This window comes from Mus musculus, chromosome 4 (genome assembly GCF_000001635.26).
Source record: "Mus musculus strain C57BL/6J chromosome 4, GRCm38.p6 C57BL/6J".
NCBI lineage: Eukaryota > Metazoa > Chordata > Mammalia > Rodentia > Muridae > Mus > Mus musculus.
The window spans coordinates 140,378,885-140,386,068 of record NC_000070.6 but is presented as its reverse complement, the minus strand read 5'-3'; the positions used below and the strand labels follow the sequence as shown (position 1 = coordinate 140,386,068).

Below are 7,184 nucleotides of genomic sequence, written 5' to 3'. Positions count from 1 at the left end.
TTGTGATCTACTGGTAATGCCTGTACAGGGCACCAGGAAAAGGGTGTCGATCTGTGATCTACTGGTGATGCCTGCACAGGGCACCAGACAACAGAGAGATAGTGGGTATGCAGAGTACCTATTTATGGATAGCTGAGGTTGAAGGTTCTCTCCAGCGTTGGCAGCCTGTGATGTTGTGTTGTAATTCTAAGGCAGGGATCAGAGGGCTCTGCCAGCGCGCACAGAGTAATGGAAGCAAGCTGGGGGCGGGGCTTGTGAGAAAGTCACTCAAGAGAGGACCCGGGGCCTCCTGCTGAGAGCCTGCCTGTGCTGCTCCCAACCTGCAAGGGCACTGATTTTGGGATGAGGTGTTCCAGTCTAGCCTGCAGTCACCCCCACCCCAGCGGGTCCCTGTCCTGCAGCCACCGGGTAAGAATCTCTCTCCCAATTCAGACTCACAGCACGGAGAAGACTTAGATGCGTCTTGGACTTGTTTTCTTTTTCTTTTTTCTTTAAGCCACAGTGGTTTAGGAGGGTAATGAGTTTTGTTGTGGAAGGGTCCCTGCTGTGGGTGATTGGTCGCTGGGTCCTGGAGGACTTATAAGAAGCAAGGAACACGTCTCTCCAGATTGCTAGGAAGATGGGAAGTGGCTCCCCACCGGCTTCCATCTGCCTCTGTCCAAAGGCTTCCTCAGTCACCCGCTCCCTGCACCTGTGCCATCCTAGAGTAGAGAATGCATGTGTGTGTGTGTGTGTGTGTGTGTGTGTGTGTGTGTGTGTGTGTGTGTGCGTGCGCGCGCGCGCATATGCGCACATCGTAACTCTGAGGGCATCCCATGTCATGTGGTCCACGGTGGCAAGAGGTAGGCCCAAGAGATCTGAACTGGGACATAGTTCACATCTGCCACCCTGAGCCCCTGTGAGGCTGGGTCTCTTGGCTGAGTGTCCCTCACGGGCAGGGGAGAGGGTGGCAGGTGGTGTCTATGCTGGGCAGGTCAGCCACCTGTGCAGGGTACAAGAGAAGCCATTGTTGTCCCTTAGAGTAAAGGCAGGGGGCCAGGCTCTGGGCATGGAGGAGTGAAGACCATCCTGCCCAACTCTTTCCCAGGAAGGGGCTCATTCTATTCGAATCATCACACTCCCCACTGTCCCAGCAGAAGGGAACTGAGCTGTATTGAGCATCGTGGGAGAGAAAGGGTGGGTAGAAGGGAGGAAGAGAGGAACAGAGAGGGCATCCCCTGTCTTTTCTATGCATGGCTTTGACCTTGATCTAGGGACAAGACCGACAGATGCTGGGAGAGACTGTATTTAAACGCACCTCACTTCCCCACACGCTAACTGATTCATGAGAATGAAACTGCAGTGGGCTGCAGTCTTAAGCGGTGGCCAGTGTCATAAACCGGAACCCTGGGGCCTGGTCTGACCCCAGGCAAGCCGATTTCCACTGGAGAGTCAGCTTTCCCTGCAGATAGGAAGGGGATGGATTCAGGAGGCTGCTATCTTGTCAGTCGGACCTGGGCTAGGAGTTCAGGACTCAGGTGCCACAGATGTCCTTGCTGGCCCCCTAACCTGAAAGCTGGCATAGCTAACCCCATTTCACAGAGGAGGAGACAGGGGCCCTGAGGGATTAGTTAACCTCCTCAGAGATGCAGAACTTAAAAGTCTGGAAGCAATGTTCGAACCTGTGCTGAGCAGGTAGTCACAAGGCTTAGCTTCCCACGGTTGGACCTCCGGTTTTCTCTTTGAGGTTTTGCCTGTTGCCGTTGCCGGCCACCTCTCATTTGCCTGGCATGGCGTTAACGGGTCATTTGATGAGAGGTGTCTCTATATCCACGATGCCCTTTCTGTTTGCGAGTGAAGAAAATGCTGTATCGGTTTCTCTTTTCATTGCCGTGATCAAATACCTCACAAAAAGCAGTGGAAGGAAGGCTTAGTTTTTGCTCGAGGTTAAGGGCGTGGCCCATCATGGCGGCAAAGGCATGGAAGCTGGAGCAGGAGGTGGCTGGTTACATCAAGCCTGCAATAAGGGAACAAAAAGTGGACAGAATGTGGGGGTTGTATATCAAGACACTAGGCCTGTTCTTATTGACCGAAATCTGAGTGATCCTGCCCTACCTGGGGTCTAAGCTGGACCTTTCCCACGTGACTGCCCCCAGGCTTCTGCTCATCCCAGTGGACCGATACCACTTCCCACCTGACATACCTGTATCCAGAAACTCTCTGATTGGGCCTCCTCTAACACATACCCCACCTCTGAGCCAATCGTAGCTTCTAGGGAGATGGGATTCTGTGATTGGCCAGGAGTGGATCACGTGTGAGCTGTGAGCTCACGTGGTTGGCAGTTCCAAAGCAAAGGACAAAGCAATAGATGGAAAAGATAGCTGCCCAGTTCAATCACGCCCAGAGAGAGGTACAAAGTGTCTCAGATGAGAACACAGTAGGTCAGAAGGTTGAGGGGACTGTCCAGACGACAGAACAGGGAAGTGACCCAGCACCTGTAATGAGCACCTCGGCTGTGCAGGGCTGTCAAGAGAGGGAAACCCCATCCTGCTGGACCGGGCAGTCACAGCTGTCTGGGGAAGGCCAAGTTAGAAAGGAGCAGGGACCGTAAACAAAAGTCACCAGCTGCAGCAGAGAACTGTCACAGGCTTCGATGACTAATTGCTGAGTGTGTGGTACAGGCAGAAATTGCCCCTGGAGTTCAGGGAAGAGGGCAGGGACTGTGCTGCTGCGGGGAAGGGGGTCTCAAAGTGAGGCTGAACTTGGCCTTGAATTGCAGATGGGAAGCGCTGAACAGACAGAGGCGAGCAAATGGCAGGGGCCGGTGGGTACCGGCTGCTCTTAGATTCTGTGGCTTAGAAGAGTTTTCTCACCACGAGTTCAAATCTCAGCTCTGCCACTGAGGAGCTACCCAACCTTGGGCGAGTTACTTCCCATCTCTGATCATCAGGACTTCTAGGCATAAGTCGGGAAGAGAGGTTCCCAGCTCTGCCTATCTAGCCTGGTCATTGTGAAGACAGAATCAAGTGTCATGAATGTTAGTTACCTTTGAGAAAAAGTCGTGGTAACAGATGGCCAGCCCGGTGCATCTGTCCCTAGCCAGAACTCCCCAGGGTCTAAGGAAGACGTATCCCATAAGTCCTCCGTAAACCCTTGTGATGCATTCCAAAATGGATTTGAAGCCCAATCCACCCGCCACTAACCTCAGCAGTCCCCCCTGCTGGGGACTCAAACATGGCACTCAGGCGAGAACCCAGTCCAGGGCTCTCTCCTTTCCAGGATGCCCTTAAGGGACCACTTACTTAATGCTCAGAGGCAGGGTCAGAGTCAGGAAAGTGGAGCATTGTGATTGGCTAGAGCCTGGTTACATGGCCAGCAAGGGTTGAGGGTCTAGTGCTCCCTCCTGACTCTAGACTTACTTGAGAGCTAAGGGCTCGCTCATAAAGGGCTTTTTTAGGGGAAACCTCAAAGTCCTATCTGATCTACAAGTCCTGAAGTCCCCACCTGCTGATTCTTGACGGTTGTTTCCTCCGATCTGTAATGACCTCTGTCCTAGTTTCAATCCCGTGGCTGTGATAAAATGCCCCAGCCAAAAAAAGGAACTTAAGGACAAAGGTGTTTATTTCAGCTCACAGTTTCAGGTTACAATCCATCACTGTGGAGAAGTCAAGTCAGGGGCTTCAAACAGCTTGTCACGTCTCATTCGTAGTCAAGAGCCTAGAGAAAGGAGGACATGCTCCCTCACGCGTACTCAGCTTCATTCTTCCACTCTTACACAGAAAGGACTCCTGCCTAGGGAATGATACCACCCACAGTGGGCAGAGTCTTCCAATATCATCTAGCTTAAGATAATTTCCCGAAGACATGCTCACACGTCAACCCACTGTAGACAGTCTCTCCCTGAGACTCTTCCTAGGTGATTCCGGGTAGTGTCAAGGTGACTCCAGGTAGTGTCAAGGTGACAGAGCTGGCCACTCTTCTGTAACTCAGTATATGGTAGCTGGAACAGATGCAACCCATGCGGATGCAGTGTTATTTGAAAATAATATCACACCAGTGTTGAACACACACAGACCATTTTCTAGATAATAAATACACTGCCTGTGACTGTCCAAGCTGAGTTTACACCTAATGGGTATTATTTCTCACCTAGAGATGATTTAAACTATACTGGGAGATATAGGTCCTTCACAGACACCTTACACACAAGAGACTTGAGCACCCACAGAGTCTGGTCCTGAAGAGAAGTGATCTGGAACCTCCCTCCTTCCCCTCTCCACTTCTGTAGAACAGCTGGATTTCAAATGCAGGTGTTGGGGGTAAAAAGGGTATAGCTGACTTGGCACATATGGACGATGGCCTTGAGGACCAATCTGATGCTGGAGAGAAGCTATACTAGCCATAGGCTGTAGAGAGCAGAGAGAGGTGGCATTCAGAGTCCACGATGTTAGACAGGTTGGGAAACTTGGGCCACAGCATCCCTGATGGGGTTTAGCTCAGAGTGGAGCACACGCAAGCTAAGAATCAAGACTCACCCTCTATTCCTCTTCCACCTTATTATGGAGGCAGAGTCTCTCAATAAAACCCAGAGCTTGCCACAAGGGCTAATCTTACTGGTTAGCTTGCTCTGGGGAACCCCTGTTTTCCTTCCAAGGCTGAAACTTCAGGCAGACTGCCAAGCAAAACCCACATTTATGAGGGTTCTGGGGATCTGAACTTAGGTCCTGACACTTTTTATGGCAAGCACTTAACCATGGAGCTGTCCTAGACCTCTCTCCTCGTAAAGGCACCCTGCCCTTAAAACTTACCACTCTGGATCCGAACCTCCCCCACACGGACCCTCGTGGGACCAAACCTCATCTACATCAGGGCACTTAGCTGTCACTTCAAACTGTCTCCTTGACTTCTGCCGCGTCTGAACACTGCGTGCACTCTTGTTTTCTTTTTATCCACTCTATTTTTGAGCACATTAATACATTTAGTTACTAAGAAAACTCCCTCTCACGGCTGTGAATAGAAAGCCAGGATGAGCCGCCATCCACAGGAATAAATCCCCTGCGGAACTGTGTTAATTAAGTCCTGGCGAGACCCTGGAGCTTGGGCAGGCTGTGAGCACGAGGCTGCTGCTTACAAAGGAGAATAATGAAAACAAGCAGAGAGAGACTTGCACCAAGGGAGGTCCCTCCTCGATGTCATCAGAGAGACCGGAATAGAATTGCGGAGGGATTAGCTCTGACCCTGTGTGACTCGCTGCCATCTCTGACACCTCTCTCATTTCTCTCTCCACCTGGAATCAGATTGGAGTCACATGGCTGTGCCCCGCGGAGATGCCTGTTACGCCTAGGGGAACGGATGCAGAGCTTTTCTTACCTTCGAGTTCTGTAATCTCTTCTCTTCAGCTTTAGTCTCCTTTTGTCCATTTACGTTCCGTCTGCCATGTTTTCATGCTTCTGGGGACAGTGAAACCTCTGATGTGCCTAAGCTACTCCAGGTCTGTGTCCATGTGTGTGCGTGCGCACAGGTGTGTGCTTGTGTGTGCATGTATGTGTGTGCTTATAGGTAAAAGCTCAGAGGTTAGCACTGGGCACTTTCCTCAGTCGCTCTCCATCTTACTTTTCGAGGCAGGGGCTCTCACTGAACTTGCAGCTTACTGATTGGCTCGCCAGCATGGCGCTTACTGATTGGCTGGCCAGCAAGCCCTGGTGCTCATCCTGTCTCAGCCTTTCCAGGGCTGGGTTTATAGGGGCGCAGCACTGTGTCTGGCGTTTGTTCAGGCACTGAGTAGACACTCAGGTCCTTATGCCTGCGCAGTGAACACCCCCGACTCCCCCAGCCGTCCTCACCTTCCCACAGCCTTTTGATTGATGAAGCCAAAACCCAGAAATGAAGGCCATTCCCACAAATACTTTATCTGCTGATTAAGTGCAGAGACAGGCTGTGTGGATTTGTTTGTTTGTTTTTTTTTAAATGATAAAGCACTAACAGTTACTTATAAATAGTTACAGCATACCTGTCATCCATTAAGTGTCAACATTTATGACTTAATGACATGGTTTTTATACTGTGACTGATACTTGGGGCTGTTTATCTGCTTGCAAGCATGCATAGCTACATTTGAGGTAGATATATCTAAGTTGGATGTATATGGTGTTACATTGCCTGTTGCATATGATCTACTTTGTTGTTGTTGTGTGAGTGTGTGTATGTGTATATTTGTGTGTTTCTTTTGTGTTTATCACACGCCAGACTCTAAAAATAAAGTCCTTCTCATGACTTTAATCTTCACAGCAGCCCCAGGAGATAGTACTGTTAAAAAAACCAACCAAACAAACAAAACCTTTTCCCTTTTCCAAAAGAAACTGAATCCCAGAGAAGCCCAACCACTTGCCCAAGAACTCGCAGACTACTGGGCATAAGGATTAAGATTATATTTGCATGAATTTGATGCCAGAGCCCATGAGGGCTGACTGCTTCCCACAGGGAAACTGAGGCCAGGGAATAGGCATGCCCTAATTTGCATTATTTTTGGTCACCAGGAGTCTGAGATGAGGCTACCTCCTGTCCCTGACTATCCTTTGCCAGCAGCTCCAGAGGTCCCCTCATAGGCAGCACCCCAGTGTCTCACTGGTTGGACTTTCTCACCTGTGTATCAACTGAAAATGTCTCCGGGCCTCCCTGGCCCTTCTCCCACAGGGAGCACGATACTGTTCTCCTCTGCCAGGTCTCATTTGATTGTTTATGCAGTAGACAAATGTACCAATGAGGTGACATTGAATGATGGGTATGCTGGCACAGGGCTGTGTTTAAGGCCCTGGCTGAGGGGCCTGTTGCCTGACGGAGACTGGGAAGAGCTGCTGACATTGAAGGCTGTCGGCCTGCTATTCTGACTCAGGAGGCCTCCTGCTTCCCTCCCTGGGGTTCCCTCTCTGCTTCTTTCTTTCCTTCTCTTCCTCGTCCCCCCTCCCATCTTTGTCTCCCTTATTCCAGACTTTCATGCCACTGTATTCTGCTTCGGGCAGCCTGCTAAGACCTGTCAGGGTTCCCCTCATGAAAACCAATTGTGTTCTTGGATGGAAGGTGACTGAGTTAGCACAGGACTTTACCACAAGCAGCCCCTTGTTTGAGAATTGGATGAGCAATGACCAGGGCAGGGTATTGACTTCCCAGACTCACATAAGCAGGGGGCAGTGGCTGTCAAGGAGTGC

General features: G+C 50.6%; 1 long non-coding RNA gene across 2 annotated transcripts; it reads right to left on the bottom strand.

Annotated features, from left to right (window-relative positions):
• On the bottom strand, positions 1-5,602 carry Gm13016 (predicted gene 13016). Of its 2 annotated transcripts, NR_151508.1 has the most exons (3): positions 5,350-5,602; positions 3,852-3,979; positions 1-1,996 (listed from the first exon to the last, which is right to left on the bottom strand). It is a non-coding gene; the product is annotated as a predicted gene 13016 (long non-coding RNA). The 2 variants fall into 2 exon arrangements; NR_151509.1 differs by lacking the exon at positions 3,852-3,979.
• Positions 5,603-7,184: the final 1,582 nt, after the last annotated feature.